Source organism: Neolamprologus brichardi, chromosome 7, assembly GCF_056152115.1.
Source record: "Neolamprologus brichardi isolate AB-2024 chromosome 7, ASM5615211v1, whole genome shotgun sequence".
In the NCBI taxonomy this organism is placed as follows: Eukaryota; Metazoa; Chordata; class Actinopteri; order Cichliformes; family Cichlidae; genus Neolamprologus; species Neolamprologus brichardi.
The window spans coordinates 29,954,757-29,977,047 of record NC_142110.1 but is presented as its reverse complement, the minus strand read 5'-3'; the positions used below and the strand labels follow the sequence as shown (position 1 = coordinate 29,977,047).

Here is a 22,291-nt window from a genome sequence, read left to right as displayed (position 1 = left end):
ATGCTAAGGCTCGACAACGAAGCCAGCTCCGGCCTGGAGGCATCGGCTGCCGCCGGACTTTCACCTCCGCCAATGGCTGCGTTTGCTGTGGCGCTTAAATTGCCGGATTTTTGGCTTCACGATCCTCCTTCATGGTTCGTGCACGTAGAAGCTCAGTTTGCTCTTCGTGGAGTTTCAGCCGACGATACTAAATACCACCATGTGGTGGTCTCACTTGACCCGCTGTCAACCCGCCGCGTGATGACTCTCCTCCGGGACCCCCCAGCCCAAGGCAAGTACACCGCCCTGAAGGCGCTGCTGCTGCGGCGTTACTCCCTCTTTGATGCTGAGCGGGCCGAGAAACTACTTTCCCTCGCGGGCCTGGGCGACTGCACCGCTCTCGAGCTCATGCTGTCCTTGCTGGGCGCGGATGACAGAGGATTTCTCTTCACCCACCTCTTTCTCCGACAGCTGCCGGCTCCAGTGCGCGCTGGCCTTGCCAACTCCCCGCTATTGGCCACGAAAGATTACCGCTCCCTTGCGGAAGAGGCGGATCGCATTCTCCTGGCCACCAGGAGTTTCGGCGACCAGGCGATTGTTCAAGACTCACCAGCGTTTTCCCCCGCCCCCTCACCGATGCTCCAGGGGCCCTCCGACTCGTCCACGGTAGCCGGAATCGCTTCACGGTGGCACCGCAGAAAAGGGCTTTGCTTTTATCACCAGCGTTTTGGAGCGAAGGCACGGCGCTTTCTCCCGCCTTGCAGTTTCCAGACCCAGGGAAACGGGCATGTCAGCGCTCTGTAGCAGCCGCGACCGCTGGCAACAAGGAAAGGCTGCTTTTCTTCGTGGAGTTTCAGCCGACGATACGCCTCCCCGACTCGCGCTCGGGGAGGCGTTTCCTGGTGGACTCCGGCTCACAGAAGAGCCTTCTTCCCCCGGCTGGCTCGGACAGGCTAGCTGAGGGCTGCAGGCCATTGCTAACAGCGGCTAATGGCTCTCCCATCAAAACCTTCGGTGAAAGGTTGGTGACTGTTGGCTTTCATGACCGTGACTTTCAGTGGAACTTTGTTGTTGCTGCTAGCTCTGTGCCTATAATAGGCGCTGATTTTCTTTGTGCCCACGGACTGCTGGTTGATGTTGCTAACAGACGTTTAATTGATGCTGTGTCATTTTCCTCATTGCCCTGTTTGACTCGGGGTGCACAGCCCGTGGTGCATGCTAACTCAGTAGATTCGGGTGACGTTTTTCAGTGTTTGCTTTCTGAGTTTCCCTCACTCCACTGTCACCACTTTCTCGAGCACGGTGACGAAGCACGGGGTGGAGCATTATATAACTACAGTAGGGCCCCCGGTGTTCGCGCGCGCGCGCCGCCTCGACCCTGCCAAACTGGCTGTCGCTCGGGAAGAATTTGCCACCATGGAGCGTCTGGGCATCGTGCAGCGTTCGAATAGCGCCTGGGCTTCCCCGTTACACATGGTGCCTAAATCTGATGGTCAGTGGCGACCTTGTGGGGATTTCCATCGTCTTATGTCTAATGTCTAATGTCACAGAGAACGATCGTTATCCCATTCCCCACATCCAAGATTTTCCCGCCCATCTTGCGGGGACCTCGGTTTTTTCGAAGATCGATTTGGTGCGGGGATATCACCAGGTTCCCGTGCGCGTGGAGGATGTCCCCAAAACCGCCGTAATTACACCTTTCGGCCTTTTCGAGTTTCTGCGCATGCCGTTTGGCCTGAAAGGTGCCGCCCAAACCTTCCAGCGGTTGATGGACTCGGTCTTGCGCGGGCTGCCCTTTGTTTTTGTATATCTTGATGATATACTGGTGGCCAGCAGCTCGAAGGAGCAGCACATGTTCCATCTGCGTGAGGTTTTTCAGCGTTTGGCGGAGCATGGACTGATTATTAATCCGTCTAAATGCCAGTTTGGGTTGCCGGTTCCCGATTTCCTTGGGCACCGCATTTCCGCCGAGGGCGCGGTTCCGTTGCCTGACAAAGTCCGAGCTGTTTCGGAATTTCCGCGTTCCACGAATGTTAAGGCACTGCAGGAATTTTTGGGGATGGTGAATTTTTACAACCGTTTTCTCCCCAGAGTGGCACATCTGCTGAAGCCCCTTTATGGGGCGTTAAAAGGTAAGAAAGCTAATGACTCCGTTGACTGGTTTCCGGAAAGCATCCAAGCGTTTTCTGATGCTAAGTCAGCGTTAGCTAATGCTGCCCTTCTGGCCCACCCATCCCCCTCAGCGCCGATTGCGTTGACCACCGATGCGTCAGACATAGCGGTGGGTGCTGTGCTGGAACAGCGAATCTCGGGTGTCTGGCAACCGCTCGCCTTTTTCAGCCGTACGCTGCGTGACAGCGAACGCAATTACAGCGTTTTTGACAGGGAGCTGCTGGCGCTCCACCTGGCGACTCGACATTTCAGTTTTTTTCTCGAGGGTCGTCACTTTACCGCATACGTGGACCACAAACCCTTGACGTTTGCCATGTCCAAGGTTTCTGATCCATGGAGTGCACGCCAGCAGCGCCAGTTGGCAGCAATTTCTGAGTTTACCACGGACATTCGGCACGTGGCTGGTAAATCCAATCATGTGGCTGACTGTTTGTCCCATCTTTCTCGGCATAGACTACTCCGCCATGGCTGCCGATCAGAGCGGTGACCCGGACATCCTCGCGCTTAAATCCACCCAGACGGGCCTCATACTGGAGGACAGACCCGTGCAGGACGGTGGTCCCCTGCTCGTCTGTGACGTTTCCACCGGCCGCCCTCGCCCAGTGGTTCCCGTTTCCTGGCGTCGTCGAGTTTTTGACTCGGTACATGCTCTCTCTCATCCGGGGGTCCGGGCCTCTGTTGAACTGGTCAGCTCTAAATTTGTTTGGCCAGGCCTTCGCAAATCTGTTAAGGAAAGGGCGTCGGCGTGCATTCCCTGCCAGCGTGCGAAGGTTCATAAACACACCAAGGCGCCCCTGGAGCAGTTCTTCATACCCGGCAAACGTTTCGATCATGTGCATGTCGATCTGGTGGGTCCTCTGCCGCAGTCACAAGGTTTTACGCACCTTTTGACTGTTGTTGACCGCACCACCAGGTGGCCGGAGGCGGTCCCCCTGGCGTCCACTACCGCAGCAGTGGTGGCCAAGGCGTTTTTGTCGACCTGGGTCTCGCGTTTCGGCCCACCCGCGGACATTACGTCAGACAGAGGCCCCCAGTTCATTTCCGAGCTTTGGTCGGCCATGGCTGATGGACTGGGGGCTAAAGTCCACCGCACAACCGCATACAACCCGCAAGCTAATAGGATGTGTGAACGGTTCCACCGGTCGCTTAAGGCTGCTTTTCGCGCCTCCTTAAAGGATGGCAATTGGGTTGACCGCCTCCCGTGGGTTTTGCTTGGGCTGCGCTCTGCTATTAAGGAGGATCTCGGCGCTTCCCCAGCTGAGCTAGTGTTTGGTCAGCCCCTCCGTGTGCCTGGAGAATTCTTGCCCGAGAACCCTCCCCCCTGCTTCGATCCTTCTGTGCTATCTCTCAACCCGCTTTTGCACTCGCTTCGGGTTCCTTGTCCGGTGCACCATTGCGTGCCTGACACTTTTGTTCCAAAGACTTTAGAGACTGCCAAGTTTGTTTTTGTCAGGCACGATGCCCACAGGACACCGCTGCGGTCGCTGTATGACGGCCCATTCAGGGTTATCGAACCGGGCCAGAAACATTTTGTGTTGGATTTTGGGGGTCGGAGGGAGACTGTGTGTTGACAGACTTAAACCTGCACATGTTCTTCCGGACAGTAATGTAGTGCCGGCCCAGGCCCCTCGCCGTGGCCGCCCTCCTTCGATGGGGTTGACAGACTCTGGTTTTCCCCCCAGGACTACCCCCGGACCACCGGCGTTTGAGCCTTCTTCTGCCTTTCCTGCTCGCCTTCACCAGCCTCGTTCACAGGATGGACCTTCCTCTGCCTGTTCTCTCCCTCCCAGGTTCAGTCGTTCGGGCCGTTTGCTTAGGCCCAGGGTCCTGGACTGAATAGAGACCTAACTGTGTGTTCAGGGGGGGTTATGTGTGGCTGACCACCAGGTGGCTCCACTCACACCCAAGTTGAAGGGAAGTGCAGGGGTGGAGATTTTGGCGCTAACTATATGTGATGTTCTGAGAGTCAGTTAATAAAGTTGGAGTGACTGAGACACTGAGACCTCTCCTGTCGTTATTACATACCTCCACAAAGCGATGTTTTACTTCTGATTTTGCACATAAACAAGTTGAAGAATTGTTGTTAATGTGGACCTTTTATCGCTTGGCAACATATATGTGCTGCTTTGGCCTTCAAAGAGGTACACATGCTTACCATGAAGTCCACTAATTAACCCTAGGGAGAAAGTTCTCCCTAGGGTGACGCATCCACATGTGCCTGGCATGCAGTATCTTTCTATAGATCCCAGAGCTGTGTTGGTTGGAACAGTGTTTCAGCTGTATCTTTTGCGTTCTTAAAATATGTGGTAAAGGTGGCTCACAATTACCCGAAAGCATGAAGCCAAACAGATTACTCACTATTAGAAAGCTTGTTTATGACTATAATTATCACTTCTATAGAGATTCATACATGCATGAAATATAGTGATCATACCCAGCATCCACCAGGTTAGGGCTGGGCAGTGAGTCTGAGACTTTATTGAAAGGAAACATCTTTTACACTTAAAATTATGCCTGTTTAGCGTGTGACTAAAACAAAACCCAACCCCAACCCTAGTTGGCTCAATGATGAACTGGTGGATGATGGATGAACTATACAGCAGTTAACGATGCCTGAAGTCCTCACATAAGTTTTAAATGTGTTCACACATGCAGCAGCTACTTGGACGTCTTCTGTGGCAACAAAATGTACGTGGACGAATATGAAAGAGGACTGTCTGGTACGTCCTCAGGATGAGTTGCGGTAAAGGTCTCTTCAGGGCTCTGAAGCTGGTATTCATGAAAGCTATCAATTATACGTATGCCCTGCTGGATCTGAAGATGTGATTGTGACTGCTGGTCCTCACCCTGCACTGTCAGGTTATATGAAGGGTTAGGAAATACATCATTTCCTGGAAAAGACAGAACGCCTGGCTGAGATGTGAGGCCTGTAGTGGGTAAAGTAAGGCGTGGCTGGAGTTTCTTCAGAGGCTTATTGTAGTAACCTTTGGGAGCCTGAGAGAAGGAAAAAGAAGGCATGTAGTCCTGGCCAACAACAGGCCGTGGTGCACTAAAATAATCATGCAGCTCCGGAACCTCCCAGACCTCCCTGTAGTGACTCTGATCAAAGTGAAGATGACGAACGATATGTTCATCCTGAAAAATAGAGAAAATGACCTCACATTCACAGGAAAGACATCTGGATCCATAACGATTATGATTGTGAAACCAATAAATAATTGATTAGTACAATAGAAGGATGTATAGATGTAGCATTAGTCAGCCAAACACTCCTTGAATGGCTCCAGAAGTGAGTCAGTACAAAGCATTTTATTTTGCTTGTTTATCACAAAAAGAAACAAATTTTGTGGTATTAAAAGGGGAAAGAAGACATTTTACTGATGCAAACATTTTAACTTGAGTTAAAGTCATGTTTGGCACCAGAAACTAATTGGTTAGGTGTTGTTAAGTGCCCCATCAAAGCTATCCTTTAATGCAGTGGTTCCCAAACTTTTTTTTGCTAGGCCCCCCTTTGTTTTACAAGAAAAATGTTCGCTCCCCCTCCCACCTCAAACATTTAGTAAACAATTAAGCAAATGCAAGTAATCTGCAATAAATGACAGGTAGTAAGGAAATAAACTACAAACTCTTTTATGCTACGTCCGCACCTACACGGGTATTTTTGAAAACGCAGCTGTTTCGTCCACACGTAAACGGCGTTCAGAATCACCGAAAACTGAGATTTTTTAAAACTCCTTTTTTGCGTTTACGCGTGGACGAGGAATACAGAGTTCATCACGCAACGTCAAAGGTATGTGCCTTTTTTCACATCACGCTGTGTGCACGTTATTGTTTACATGAGATGAATTGCAGAATGGCAGATAGAGACAAAATACTGTTAATCTGACTATCTGCAGGTTTTACACGCTTACATATAAACACGCAGTTACTGTCCCTCTATTTACAAAGGCAGAGGCGTCACGGTGTAATTATTTTAAGTGTAGTTGTTTTTTTCATGTGTAACAATCAACATTGCTATCAATACATTTTTCAAAAAATGCCTCTCTGTGCAAAATGGGTTTAAAAACATAAACAACTGTGGGATACTGTTTGTCTGCGATTTGAAGAGCCCAGCCCGTGCTCCTGACGAAGGGAAAACCAATTCTGCAGGGGAGACCTACCTCGGCACTTGTGCAGGTGAAACCAAAGGGAAGACATGCTTCACCATATTTTCTAGTCTTTGGCTTAAAATGAAGTTGGTTTGGAAACATATTCAGCTATGCATCATCTCCTGCTTTGCGTTTCATTGGGCGCCCCAAGCTAGCAGTGTCCAAGCATTTTGGACACTCAGGCAACACTGGAGACTTACTTTATTCATCTCAGTCACAAGCTAATCTTTGTGTGCAGAGAAACAAAACCAGGACTTTGTTATCAGAAAAAAAAACTTAATAGTGTGATTAAGTGTGTCAATCAATTCCAATCAATTTGTAAACAACACGTCGGCAACATGTTCAGGTTACTGTAAAGGGTGCAAAAAAAAAATGGTGTCTAAGAATTTGGATATTTTTGGGGTGATTTGTGTGTGTCTGCAATCAATTCAAACATAATTTTTTAATGAATTTTTGCATTCGCAATCATGTTTAGCCTAAATCTACAGGCTGAGACCACCAAAAAGGAGGCTTGTTTTGTTTTCTTTTTAGACTATCACAAGGGGGCATTATGTCCATTTGTTAAACCTTGTGTTATTAGCCTTTTCCTGATGCAAATACTGGAAGAGGAAGGTCATCATATGCCAGAAAGTAAATACTAACAATGAATTAAACTTCAGCTAACAGAGCATCTATGAAAAAGTGCTGATCCTGTGCTTAATGTCCAGACTGAAATCTTAGCTGGCCTGAGTGAGTATGCCTTCATACTGTACCTGTGCTCACGTTAAAAACATTTCCGCTCTTGTTCTGGTAGTAGAGTTGTTCTGGATGGAAGCAGTCTGCTTTTCCAGAGGTATGGGCTCCCAGGATACCTCAACAGCCGAGTCTTCCTGTTTGTATTTGAGTTTAAACAGCTCGCCTCCTATTTCTGGAAAGATGTGACATGCATGAAATACACTGCTGATTGAACCATCACATTTTGTGAGAAATCACTGAATCAGTCTTACTGGTCTCTCTGATGTAGCCCTCTCTTCTCTGTAGTAGCACCGCAGCTCCCTCAGTGCAGGCGTATATGGACAGCAGGTATCTCCGACCATCTTCAAAGTTCTCTGGAACAACAAAAGGAGCTGTGCTGAAACAGATGCAAATATGATCTGCAACAGTTTTGTAGGCAAAGATGAGAATGTACTTGTAAAAATTGTGGTATGAGTTCTGTTGAGAGACACTTTCATCCACTCGAAGGAGCAATTACCGAAGACTGAACACCAGTCCACTATGTAGCCACAGCTGGCGTTAAGACTATCAGGACAGGACAGGAAGAAGCTACCACTGATCCAGGAGGTCTTCACCTCGGACTTATCTGAAAAATGAGACTCGTTAAAAAACAGTTTTACCCATGAATCTACATGAAAAATGAACATAGCGACTTTGAGATCATCCATTGTTTTTATGACCTGACTGAAGCAGAGTGTCCCACTCCAAGGACTCTTAGACTCTGAAACAAGGAGGTGCCCCCTTATGGGCATTAGAAAAAATGCAGTGCAGTTTTAGGGGATTTGGCTTCCCTTTTAAGATGAGGCCACAATTTCTATACTCTTCATGAATCACTATTTGTAAACTTATAATATATTACATTATTTGAGCAGGGAAATTAATTTGTCAAATTCTGCATTTGTTTGGAAAACCCTTTGCTTACAGGCAAATGCACTTTTAAGGCATTTAGCTTCCCTTCGCAAACCAATAAAATGTGTCCAAATATATATACTCTTCATGACTTGGATATATGGAGTATAAACACAAAAATTACATATTTGTATACTTATAATAGCTATAATCTCAATCATGTGATCATGAAAACTGCTATTCCATTTCTGCATTAGTTTGGAAAATCCTTACAGCTTACAGCCTTCTGCACAGATTAGATAAAATCAAACCTCTTCCCCAAATGGAAATCAAAGTGAGCTTATCTGTAATATGTGGTGCTCTGTTAGCTTCATACCTAGATTACTATGGCGTTATTTTTGTGCCACTATTCTGAGCGCACGTAAAAAAAAAACTGCAGGTGCAAGTGTTGCATTTTGAGGAGAAATTTATTTTATTTTATTAATTTTATTTTATTTCAAATATCTGCTCGATTTATCAAGACATCACATATTTGCATAAGTGCTCTAACGTTTTCGGAGATGCCTGTCGATAAATCGAGCAGGTATTTGAAGTTTACACAGCACCATTCTCACATGAAAATATCTTAAAAGTTTATTTTGTGACCCAGAAAGAGTATTATTTCAAACTCCGCCACTCTGTGTTCCTCCACCACTGCCTCGTTTGAGTTTTGGGCAAAATGCATTCTGGGTTATTACATTTTGTCATTTCGAGCTGATTGGAGACCAAAACAGCCAATCAGATTTTTTTGCATCCAAGTTTGTGATTGGCTGGTTTTGTGGCACAACTATAACGGTGTACAGAAAGAGTTGAACGCGCATGGGCAGAAATGTTGAGAGCGCAAGCAACACATTGCGAGCGAGCGCAAATGAAAAAACTGAGTGAGAGGGGCTGCTATTGTGTGTGTGTATGGATAATAGCAAACACTGAAATACATTTTTTGCACGCAGCAATGCATTTTGTTCACTCACATTAAGCTTTTCTTCGCTCAAAATAAATTTCTCCTTAAAATGCAACACTTGCACCTGCAATTTTTTTTACGTGCGCTCAAATTTTTTTTTACGTGCACTCAGAATAGTGGCACGAAAATAACGCCATTACGGTGGGGAATGATGATGGTCGATGGTGATGAGCTGCCGTTTATGTTTCTAGCCGTGACAGTGACCATGTGCTCCTCACTGGGGTCCAGCGTGAGTGTAAGACTGTGATTGCTTCTGGACACGTTGGTTTGGTGTGACTGATTTTTGTCTTTGGTCTTTGCCCAGGACACTTTGTAGTCAAAGATTTCTCCATGGCTCTGATTGGTCAGTGGCACCTGTGGAGAAGTAACATCAGGACCTGAAATGGTAACAGTGTCCTCTGAAACATCACTTTCTAACTCTATAAGATGTTGCACTGATATATTTTTAAATAAGTTTATTAAAAGATATTTTTTTCCACATAAGTTTATTAATATTTAGTATTGCTTTACAGACTAGCTGTAAGTAAAAGTGTATTTTTTAATTCCACTGGTGACCACTTGAAACTGAGTCAGTTTCCAGACTTAGTGACTTTAAAAAACATTTTGTAAAAGCCAACTTGGACTCACCTTCCAGGAGATTACAGTCTGGTCTTCCTTCACCTTCATCCACACGTCAAGAGCATCTGGAACTGTGGTGCAACCAGACAAACAACATCTGTTACATTCACACATTTTTAAAGTCTTTTCTCTTAAAAAACAACAAAAAAACAACAACTTACCATCACCTTTTGTGCGGATTTTGACACTTTTGCTACAGTCACCCCATTTCCAGAAATGCTGTGCTGTTCCACATCGGACCCTCACGTCATAGTCCCAGTGTGGTATCAAGTCCTTGATGACTGCAGCTGTGAGGCCAACTCCAAAGTTTTCAGTCTGGTAAACCTACAAGGACAAAAATTATGTTAGCTGACTTCAGTGAAGACTTTTACTTTGAAAAGCCAATACCTTAGCTTCCTTTTTAATCTATTCACTATGGTATTAGAGTTTCCATCGCTGACATCTACTTGGCATGTGATGTTGAGATTACTGTACTTCTGCACAGTCCAGCTCCATTTCAGACTGATGTTTCTGGGGTTCACAGTTGAAGCTGCTACTTTGTCTGGAGCGACCATGTGCACTAAAACAAGTGATCACAACAATCAGCTGATCTTAAGGATTAAGAATAGTCATTTTTCCCTCATTTTTTCCAAAGTTTTACCTCTTTTGGTCAGGTCCACCCTGTCATGGAGCTCGAGCTTTCCCAGAGGATTAGTGACTGTTAAGGTCCAGTTCCTCTCAGCAGCATCCAGCTCCACTTTTTGGAAGCATTTACCCAAATGTCCATTGATGCATGAGCTAAAATGTAAAAATATACATTGCTTAAATATTAACAACAACACAGAGGAACAAACATACAAAACAATATAAAATCAGTAATGGGGGGAAACAGTTTTTCACAAGTCTACTTAGCTGAAAGCAGTGCTGTTGTAGACCGTTGCTATCAAGGTTAGCCAAAGTGCCAAAAATTGCATTTTGGCCATTTTTAACACATCAAGTTAAAGCTACTGTCAGCTATTCCCTTTTCACAAGGGGTTACCAGAGCAGGTACCCCTGTGTTTTGATTTGGAAGACTGTTATACTGCAACTGAAGAGAAAATTTGTATCTCTTGCTGAAATCAAACCAGTGGCCTGTACACTATTTTAAAAAACTGGCCTAAAGTTTTCAAAAATGACCTGTGGAACTGAATCTTTGGCTTGTCTTTATTTGTTGATGCATAAATGCATTATTGCTGTTTCAATTTATTATTATTTTTAAATTACAACTCACATTAAAAATGATTTTATCCAGAGAAGAAAAGAAAAGCCTTTTGGGTGCATCTGACCATCATGTTGAGGCTGATATCAAACCATCTCCAAAATAAGTCAAATTATCTGTTTTATTATTGATTCATCTTTAATCTAAACACCAACTGCATACTGTAAGTTTGGGGACTCTGCTACAACAACATAAAACATTTTAATAGATGAAGTTAAATATTACAGTCATGTAATGACGTTTGTTGCTTAACTGCGTAACAGGCTTGTCAGATAATTTGAAACAAATTATAGAAATTAAACAAAGTCAAAAATGAAAAATGAAAAACCACTAAAGGCAGGTAGGTATCATTCAGATCTACAGATAAGATTAACACAAAAGAGGTTGGCACCTCGAGATTTATCATTTTTACTGTTTCTACTCTTCTGTATGTATGTTACTAACAAGCTGCAAAAATGTTTCAGGAGCAAGATTATAGCAGTGTGCAGTTATTAAATTATTAATTATTATTTTAAAGAATCCTGATAGGTGTTTGATTTTCTTTGTGAATATTAATCACAGTGAGAATAAGGAAGAAATGCTTTAAAACACACACACACACACACACACACACACACACACACACACACACACACACACACAGACGGTGAAGTCTGGTCAGTTTTAGAAAGACCATTCTCCCACACTCGGAAGTCTGGACTCTGTAGTGAACTTTCCCAGTATTAACTACGGGTACTTGATGTCGAGGAATGCCAGGGAGTTTTTTTTATCCCGGTTTATATTTCAGTGCTTTCAAGGTTTAAATTTAGCAGTGAGCCATGATCTTCCGACCTCTGCTACATTTGAAAAGGGGTTCCTAATAAAGTGCCGAGTGAATCAGTGAATCCTTTAAAGTTGCCAGATTACATTAGTAAATTACACAAGTAAATTGCTTCCATAGTGAACCCTGTGTTGTATTATACCTTCCATGAAGCTGGTATTTTCTTCTCACTATGGCAAGTTCCTCCATTTTCCTTCCTACATTCCAAAAACAATCGACAGATTCCAGATCCTGGGTTTCACACTGAAGATCACTGTCACCAGGGGGGTCTAAATTTATGGCAAATACCAAGAAAAAACCATAAGAACCAGCAATCTGTATTTAGAAGATAAATTTGAAAAAACAAAACAAAACCATCATCTCAACCTGTTGCTTCATACTTACAGCCAGCGTGAAAACTGGCTCCACTGATGTCTCCTTTGGTCGTTTCACATATTACATCACTCCAGTTTTCTGATTGTTGTTCCAGGTGAACAGTCAGGGCATGCACATGTTCACTGATCTTTTTTTCCATGCCTTTATACCCATTTACATGCATTCTCCTGAAACCTTTTCCTTCTGGCACAATGCAGCAGAATGTGGCTCTGCTGCCTACTTCAAGTATTTTATCCTTTGGGAAAACTGATATTTCTGCTGGGCTTTGCATCCCTGCCAAACAACAACAATGAGGCATAATAAGCACAACTGTAAAATGTATAAGAATTATGAAAATCTAAATGATTTGAATTCAACATTAACCAGGTAGCGTCTTCTGCATCCATGGGCTTGATTGCTTGTTGTATTGGGACCTGAGCCGGACTGAATGGCGAGCACACTGCGATGGTAAATGGGAAGTCCATTTCCAGGAATGAGTAGATCCTATCTGTGCAGGTGCCACAACAACGTTACCCTACAACATTATCATAAACACATTAGAGCAACAGTTCTTTGTTACCCACAATAATCTCTTACGTTGTGTACAGGTTTGTCTGCTATGAGAAGCTGCAGCTTGTACACGAGCCCATCTCGTATCACAGAGCAAGAAGGCTCATCTTCCCACTTTAACAGGAGTGTCTGATCGTTGTGGGCAAGAGTTACATTCTGAGGTCCACAACACAAAACACCTAAAGGAGAAATTCCATGTTTAAAGTGGAACACTGAACAAGTCTTAAGCTTAAAAACATAATTGTTGGGCTATTTGAACAGCAGTCAGTAAGGACACAGGATAGTGGTGCCAATAGCGTTACACTTTTCTCAGTACTGATGCTCTGTTAAAGCCTCTGGTTTCTAGTAATGTCACCTTTAGTGCTGTTACCTTTATCAGTGGCAATTCACTTCTTGGATCTGATACTATTAGTCATTTCCAAATCAAAACACTCCTTAAACCAAGGGTCAGCAACCTTTAGGACCCAAAGAGCCATTTGGAGCCGGTTCCCACGCAAAAGAAAACACTGGGAGCTACTTTTTGACATCTAAAATGAAGATAACACTGTATATATTGTTTTTTACCTTTATGCTTTGTGTGAACAACTAAGGTGTGTTGCTTATGAAATCCATGAAGTGCTACAGAGAAAATTACATTTTATTTATATAATTAACACATTTTGAACTCTTAAAGAAATATAACAAAAGGAAAGACACCCAGCTGAACTAAAATGATCCATGTAGCAAAGAAAAACTGTTGTGAGCCGCCACCCTTATATTGCCTTTGGGATTTTGGAGCCTTGACCTGACTTTTAAAAAATAATTGTAATAAAAGCACTATGCTGCTAAAAAAAGAAAAATAGATATTTGCAAAATTCTTCCAAAATATGTATTTTACTTAGTTAATGTGTGTGGTGGTGCGTGGTCTGCAGCACCGCTGCAAGGGAGGCGGACGCACCTGAGCGGCACCCGCAATCACGCCTCGCCGCCTTAACGTCTGTGCTATCTATGCTGTTGTGTTGTTGTTGGTATGTGTCGGGCTGTGAGCTGTACAGCAACTGTGTGTGAAAAGTGGTCAATAAAGAGATGCTGAAAAGCGTGTTCATGCAAACATCATCGGGTCTGCCGTGGTACAATGGGACTTCTGCTCCTGATCCTCTGATTACAGGACTGTAAGCTGTGAGCGGTGTTTGTTTTTAACATAGTTCACGGTGGAGCTGGTGACATAATGTGGATCCAAAGATCCATAATTGGCCTACCTGGGGTTGAAAGTCTCGATAAATGCACGACGTTTCGGCGGGTACACCGGCTTCCGCGAGTGTGACGCTTATTTTGAGTGATGAAAAAATAATAGAATATAATTTTATTTTTATATTTCAATATCACAATAATCTTCCAATTTAGAACTACAAGTTTAAAAAAAAGAACTAACAGAAATAAAATACACTTCAGCTAAATACTTGTTTATTACTAATTTATTTTCCCAAACCACGTGGAGCCGCACTATAAGGACTAAAGAGCCACATGCGGCTCCGGAGCCGCAGGTTGCCGACCCCTGCCTTAAACTCATAAAATAAAACAAACACTGAGCCACCACTGCGAGTTAAAAACCAGTGTGGCTTTTCTCCTGGGTGTTACAATAAAGTTTAACACCCTTAAAAAATTACTGTACTGTATACAGTCCTTGTATTCCCTGAAACAATATTTGCTCTTCTGTGAACCTAGAACTGGATCTAATATTTGAATCTGCAGCTACTTTTTTTTTTTTTTTACCCTTTTTCTCTCAGATTGATTTTCTGATTTAACTTTACAAGACTGCTCAAAGACATTTTATATCTATTAAAGGCAGTGTTGGGAAGGTTACTTTTAAAATGTATTCCACTACAGATTACAGAATACATGTCTCAAAATGTATTCTGTAACGTATTCCGTTACTCAATGAGAGTAACGTATTCTGAATATTTTGGATTACTTAATATACAACTACATGAATGTACTATTGCTGTGATTTATTACTGTTACTGAAGGTCCGCGGCTCCGAACCGTAGTAAAGGGACCTCTGGCTAATACGGTGGGTTCTGTGTCGGCTCGTAGCCGAAAACTAGCTTTACTTTGTTGTCTGGGTCAACTTTGCTAGCGAGAGACAGACAGAGGCGCTGAAAGGCTGCTCCAACGGAACTTATTGTTTCGGAGGAAAACACAAACAGGGTGTACTGTCGAGTCTTAATAGCTTACTTACAACTGGGCTCGTCAGGCACTCTTCTTGGCTGCAGTGGTTATTATCATATTTACATGCTTCCAGCTCCCGTTTTTGCTACATGACAGCTCGTACTTTTCCTTTTTCTCCCTCCCTCGCTCACAGACACATAACGGGTATGGCAGTCCATCCTCCCTGCAGCACGGACTACACTGCCTATGATGCTACATTCTTTAGAGCTATACCTGTAGCATTCTGCCTATTAGCTTAGCACAACAACAACAAAAAGGCCTCTCTCACCCAGGAAACATGCAGAGAAAAGAGTCACCCTGTAACCATGGCAACCGTAACGCTGGAACAACAGAACATAGCTGTCAAACAAAACCCAAACAGTCCTGACCCGTGACAATATGAAACAGGAAAGTACCGCCGTGTAATCCATTTATTTCAACAAAGTAACTGTATTATAAATACCACCTTTTTAAACGGTAACTGTAACGGAATACAGTTACTCATATTTTGTATTTTAAATACGTAACGGCGGTACATGTATTCCGTTACTCCCCAAAGGGCCCACAGACCTTTAGTCACTTGACCCAGCTAATTGTTATAGGCCATTTTCTTTTTCAGAAATTCTTGAAAAAAGGTTGTTAAACAGCTAATAATTTATCTGCAAAGGAACAGTTTATATGAAGAGTTTCAGGTAGGATTTAGAATTCATCACAGTGCAGAAGCTGCTAGGCTGCTGACCGTAACATTTTATCACAGGGATTAGAGCACACTGTAGGTATTACAGGTACTGCACTGCAGTGGTTTGAATTAGTGGTGTGCGGATCGATATTGAAATATCAATTCTTACCATACCATACCAGTAATTTATGCTCTAGAACAGTGGTTCCCAACCCCCGGGCCTCGGACCGGTACCGGTCCGTGAGTCGTTTGGTCCCGGGCCGGCTCATCTATGGTTTTCATGGTTTTTATCGGTTTTCAGCGTTATTTTGTTATCGTTTTTATCGTTTATGTCACAGAGCCGGCTCTGGAGGACTCGGGGGTCCATGAGCAGGATGGACCATTATTATTATTATTAATATTATTATTATTATTATTATTAGTGTTGTTGTTATTTGGGGATGTGTGTTTTTCTGCACTATGCTGTGTTCGGTGTTCCACTCATATGTAGAGGCAGGGTGTGTACATGTGTGGCTGGAGGACAGCCACATGCAGGCCTGATGGGTGTGGCCCTGCAGGAGGACTGGCCACACCTGAAGTTCCTGCCACACACCTGTTGGTGATCAGGGCTCGTCGGGGGAGCTACTTAGGAGAGTGTTGGAGCCCCCACCGGCGCGGGATCATTAAGCTAAGACTCCAAGTGGAACGAGGGACCAGAAGGGCAGCACGCACAGGGTGTGCAGAAACACAACTGCCGGGAGCACGAGCACGGACGTCGGAGGGGAACACTTACATGGGAGTCTAGGGAGCAAAGGGGATTTATTGTGCATCTGTTACCTTCACTGTAAATAAAGTGCACTGTTTGCATCGCAGAACCATGCGTTTTGGGTCCTCATTCCCCCATATCCCCACGGTCTGCCAGCCAGACCGTGACAGTTTACTCGGTTTTCCTGGGTCTTTTCACGTGTGTTATGAATAAATCTTCTTTTTTTCGGTACCGGTACTAGTTTTATTTTGTTGTATTTATCCGCGACACCTTAAAGGCCGGTCCGTGAAAATATTGTTGGGCATAAACCGGTCCGTGGCGCAAAAAAGGTTGGGGACCGCTGCTCTAGAATCAGTTCTCATATTAAAATATCGATATTTTAGTACTTTGGGGTAAATTTGTAGTTTTTCATTAACAGGAACACCGTGGAAAGAAACTATATCATTCAGATCGTCTAAATTGGAAGGAACTATTTCCTCTTACGCCTTTCACAGTGATATGCAAATTCAGCTGTATAAATGTGTCCAGCCCCTGGCATGTGCACTCACAACAATGGCTGAGCATAAATGGAGTCATATGTGGACATATTTTACTTCCACAAATGGCCGAGATGCGGTTTGCGATACATGTGGCAAGACAGTGACGTGTTGTGGCAACACCACTAACCTCCTCAAACACCTCAGAGTAAATCATATCACAGAATAAGACGAGCTTATGTTGAGGTGAACTGAAGAGGAGGAGAGGGACAGGTGCTGCTAGGGGAGACAGATGTCTCTCACGGAGTCCTTTAGTGCTGCAGGCAGGCAACATGTTCAAATAGGGCACAACTTCAGGTTTTTTATTTCTATATGATGATTCTACACTATTAAGCAATAAGAACAAGTAGTCTGATGTCCTGTAATCATTATGAAGCTATATTATTACAATTACATAATACAATTATATATTGTATTATGAAATACAATGAAACATTAAGTTTTTGTACAGAGTATCGGTATCGGATCAGTATCGTCGATACCACCCTGACTTTTACTTGGTATCGGATCAGAAAGGAAATCAGTGGTATTGCACATCACTAGTTTGAATCATATCTGTTTAACAGACTGCAGTCTGTTCACGTAAATGGAGAGTCCTCTTCACACACTAATAATTATGGAGTTCCACAGGGTTCAGTGCTAGGACCAATTCTGTTTACATTATACATGCTTCCCCTAGGCAGCATCATTAGAAGACATAGCATACATTTTCACTGCAACTTTATCTGTCCATGAAGCCAGATAACACACACCAATTAGTTAAACTGCATGAATGTCTTAAAGACATAAAGACCTGGATGGCCTCTAACTTTCTGCTTCTAAATTCAGATAAAACTGAGGTTATTGTACTCGGCCCTGAAAATCTTAAAAATGTGGTATCTAACCAGATGCTTGATCAGGATGGCATTACTTTGGCCTCCGGTAACACTGGGAGGAACCTTGGAGTTGTTTTTAACCAGGATATGTGCATATTATAACACAAATATAACTAATTTGTAGGACTGCTTTATTCAATTTAGACGATATCCCTAAAAATAGAAATATCCTGTCTCAGAGTGACGCTGAAAAACTAGTTCATGCATTAATTACTTCTAGGCTGGACGACTGTAATTCATTATTATCAGGATGTCCTAAAAACTCCCTGAAAAGCCTTCAGCTAATCGAAAATGCTGCAGCAAGAGTCCTGACAGGGACTAGAAAGAGAGAGCATATTTCTCCTATACTGACTTCTCTTCATTGGCTTCCTGTTAAATCCAGAATTGAATTCAAAATCCTGCTCCTCACATACAAGGTCTTGAATAATCAAACCCCATCTTATCTTAATGAGTTTATAGTACCATATCACCCCATTAAAGCACTTCAGGCTTACTTGTGGTTCCTAGAGTATAGGATGGGAGGGAGAGCCTTCAGTTTTCAGGCCCCTCTTCTGTGGAACCAGCTTCCAGTTTGGATTCAGGAGACAGACACTATCTCTACTTTTAAGATTAGGCTTAAAACTTTATTTTTTACTAAAGCTTATAGTTAAGGCTGGATCAGGTGACCCTGATTTATCACCCAGTTATGCTGCAAGCTGCTGGGACTTCCCATGATGCACTGAGTGTTTCTTCTTTAGACACTATGCATTTTTACACCACGGTACATTAAATGCAGTACTTATTGTGTAGCTCTCTTCCATAGAATATGTTTGTCCTGTCTTTCTGCCCTAACCCTCAAAGGTTGGGGTCATTTGCCTTGTTCTGTCAGAGGTTTCGTCCTAACCAAAAGAGTTTTCTTTCCAGTGTCACCAAGTGCTTATTCATGAGGGAAATGGATTGGATTGAACTGAATTGAACTGAACTGAATATGAGTCTTTGTGGATCATCCATACACACTGATAACCTTCTTGTCCAAATGTAATCACTTCTGGTTTCAGCATGAACATGGTGATGGCCAAAATGCCGGAGTACAAAACTTGCTCTTATAGATTACATGGTGGCTCCATCAAACTTGTATCTTTGTCAGCTTGTTATATGCTCACTGAAGTAGATTGACCTTAAGTAAATATAAACATCTCTTAATATGCTAAGCAATCTGACATAGCAATGTAGAGTTTTCTGGTTCTGGTGTCAAACATCGATTCCTGTGCATCTTTTTGTTTTTAAATTCTTTGTAGGAGGAACTCAGAGGGCACAGGAAGTGTAAATGACAGCTCTGCTCTACTTCTGCACTTAAGACTCTATCCAAGAGAAGTGTCAGGGGTTGCTGAGTGGATGAGAGAAGGAGGACCCAAACGCTGGACTCACAGGTTTATTGTCAATGGAGGGAACAAACGGAACAGAGGTAGGAAATGGCTGGCTGCTGGACGACTGACTGAATGAACGATGGACTGACTGAACGCAGGCGGAAATGACAACATAACATTAATGACACGACAGAACTGGTGAAACCGAGGAACTTAAATACACAGGTTGAATGATGACAATGATTGGAAACAGGTGAGTACAGGGCTGAACATAATCTGACTAATGACACAAGCTGACACAAGAAAAAAAAAAAAAAAAAAAAAAAAAAAAGAGAAGTGAAAACATTGATGTGGCAACATAACCTAAATGTGACAAAACTGAAAACACTGGGTCACCGACCCAGGAACCCTGACAGTACCCCCCCTTCAAAGGCCGGCACCCGACGGCCAAAAGAGAAAAAAGACCAGAACAGAGCGGGCGGAGGGGGCCCAGGACGGAGGAACGCCGCGAGGAAGGCGGCGGCAGCCACAGAGACGGGTCCGGTGGGCGGCCGCGAGGAAGGCGGCGGCGGCGGCCACAGAGACGGGTCCGGTGGGCGGCCGCGAGGAAGGCGGCGGCGGCGGCCACAGAGACGGGTCCGGTGGGCGGCCGCGAGGAAGGCGGCGGCGGCGGCCACAGAGACGGGTCCGGTGGGCGGCCGCGAGGAAAGCGGCGGCGGCGGCCACAGAGACGGGTCCGGTGGGCGGCCACACCAGCGATGACGTCCAGAACGTGGCTGGGGCGACGGCGCGGCAGCCGCAGGACCAGGCGAAGCAGAAGCTGAGGCTGGACCAGGCGACGGCACGGGAGCTGGGGGCGACGGAGCCACAGCTGTAGGGCCAGCGGGCGCTCACAGCTGGCTCTGGATGCTGTGGCTGCAGCTCCGGGAACTGAACAGGATGGTGGGTGAGTGACTGGGCCAGGGACTGAACTACAGGGCAGAGGACGGGGCTGGAAGCTGAACAGCAGGCGTGCGGACTGACGGGGCTGAGGAAGCTGAACAGCAGGCGTGCGGACTGACGGGGCTGAGGAAGCTGAACAGCAGGCGTGCGGACTGACGGGGCTGAGGAAGCTAAGGGATGAACAGAGGTTGGCGAGGCTAATGGCTGAGCTAATGACTGGGTTACTGAAGGGGACAAAACTGCAGCCTGGGCTAATAAAGCTGGTGCCTGAGCAGGGGACACCTCAGCTAGCCTAACCAGTGATAGTGCGAGGGTGTGAGAAGCTGGATCAGGAGGTGGATGAAGAGGTGAAGCAGCAGGTGGACCGGTTAGCTCTTCCAAGCCTCCAGGGAGGTCAGGCTGGGTTCTGGCTGCCCTCAGCCTGGGCGCTGGGACAGGCACGGGAGGTGGCTGGACACCAGTCACCCCCACCCGAGAAACAGGAGCGGGTGTGGAGGTAGACTGGGTCACAGCTGCCCTCGTCCTGGGAGCTGGCACAGGTTTGGGTGTAGGCTTACTGATAGGGGTGGAAATAATGACTGGGTGGGTGATCCTGCAAGTTTCTCAGGGATTATGCTGGTCCTTCTGCCACCACTATTTACAGTCTTTGGGGGAGCAGAGCAGAAAAACTCTTCCCAGTCCACATCCTCGTCTAGGAGGGAAACTCCCCATGAATCAGAAATGAGTCTATTATGCGTTTTACGTGAATAATCAGATGAAGGATGCGGAAAACAGTCACTGGAACTCACCACCGGGAGTTGCTGAAAATAGTCCAATTCATGACAGCGTGTGCGCCGCTTTCTCCGGGAAGAGGAAGCGGGCTGGGTAAACAACTGAGCCTCTGGCGCGGGAACCTCCGTTGAGCCGAGGTTGGAGGCATAGCCGCTGTGCCGTGGCGAAGTGGAAGAGCCGGTGAGTGAAACGGCTGGCGGGCGAGCGAGGAGCGGAGCGGCGGGACAGCGAGCGGCCGACGCTTGGCCTGTGATGCCCACTCTCCGGGGCGAACGCTCCGATGCAGGTGAGGCAGCAGGTGGAGGACCGCGGTGTCTTCGAGGTCCGCCCAGAGCCAGACGAGTCCCCTCAAAGACGTGCTCCCTCTCTGAGAAGAGCCGCTGTTTCCACCTGAGCTTTTCCGCCCAAATGGAAAGCGCTGCGTCCTGCCGCTCGAGAAGGTCGGAGTCCGCTGGGTCATGCTCGTGTCTTCGTGGCACGGGTCGTGTCATTCTGTCAGGGGTTGCTGAGTGGATGAGAAAAGGAGGACCCAAACGCTGGACTCACAGGTTTATTGTCAATGGAGGGAACAAACGAAACAGAGGTAGGAATTGGCTGGCTGGACGACTGACTGACTGAATGAACGCAGGCGGAAACGACAACATAGCATCAATGACACGACAAAGAACTGGTGAAACCGAGGAACTTAAATACACAGGTTGAATGATGACAATGATTGGAAACAGGTGAGTGCAGGGCTGAACATAATCTGACTAATGACACAAGAGACAAGCTGACACGGAAAAAACAGAAAGTGAAAACATTGATGTGGCAACATAACCTAAATGTGACAAAACTGAAAACACTGGGTCACCGACCCAGGAACCCCGACAAGAAGAATTAGCATCTGATTGCCTGCATTAAGTGTGAGGATAAAAAGCAAGATAAAAAGAAAAGCCATGATGCAATCATGTGATGTTGTACAATCAATACAGCTAACTGATACTCATGATAGCAGCACAGTGTTAAGATGATGTGTAACTGGACACAGAGCAAGTCATATTATTTATAAAACATTTTCATTAATAATTCTCTAAAATCCAGCATCAAGAAGTTCACACAAACTAGTGAAAGTAATCCCTAAACGATACCTCGGCTTTGTTCTTCAGCTCAATGATGCTAGTTCAATGCAAACTGTGCATGATATCGATAACACTGTTGCTCAAAGCCAACCAATTTTCTTTGGAATTCCTGAGGAAAATGATGATGAGGAAAATAATATAATTTACACACACATACACACAAAATAGTTAAAGACAACACTTATAACACCCACTTATAATCAAATAATCTCAAATCACTCAATCAACAAGATGATGTAGACACACTCTAGTTATTATTATAGTTCCTGAAAATGAGTTGCACCTCCACTGTTGCCTGCTGATGTAAATTAAGCTTGCTGATGTGACCAGTAAAAAAGACTCCACATAAAAATGATCTTGTATGCACAGGCAGCTGAAACACAGCATCTGAAATCAAGATTTCTTGACTTTATTAAACATATCAGATACCTTTCATACCTGTAGATTATCAAAGGTAAGATGACGACATACTCACCGTTTTCTTGTCCATCTTGTGTACTTTTTCTGAAGAGTGAGAGCAATAACAACCATGCAATCATTATCATAATAATCGTGATGATCCTCTTGTGTAGAACTGTTTATTTCTTGA

At 44.9% G+C, this 22,291-nt stretch overlaps 2 pseudogenes; one reads left to right on the top strand and one right to left on the bottom strand.

Annotated features, from left to right (window-relative positions):
• On the top strand, positions 1-940 carry LOC148102063 (uncharacterized; annotated as a pseudogene).
• Positions 941-4,809: 3,869 nt separating this feature from the next.
• On the bottom strand, positions 4,810-22,241 carry LOC118455340 (leukemia inhibitory factor receptor-like; annotated as a pseudogene).
• Positions 22,242-22,291: the final 50 nt, after the last annotated feature.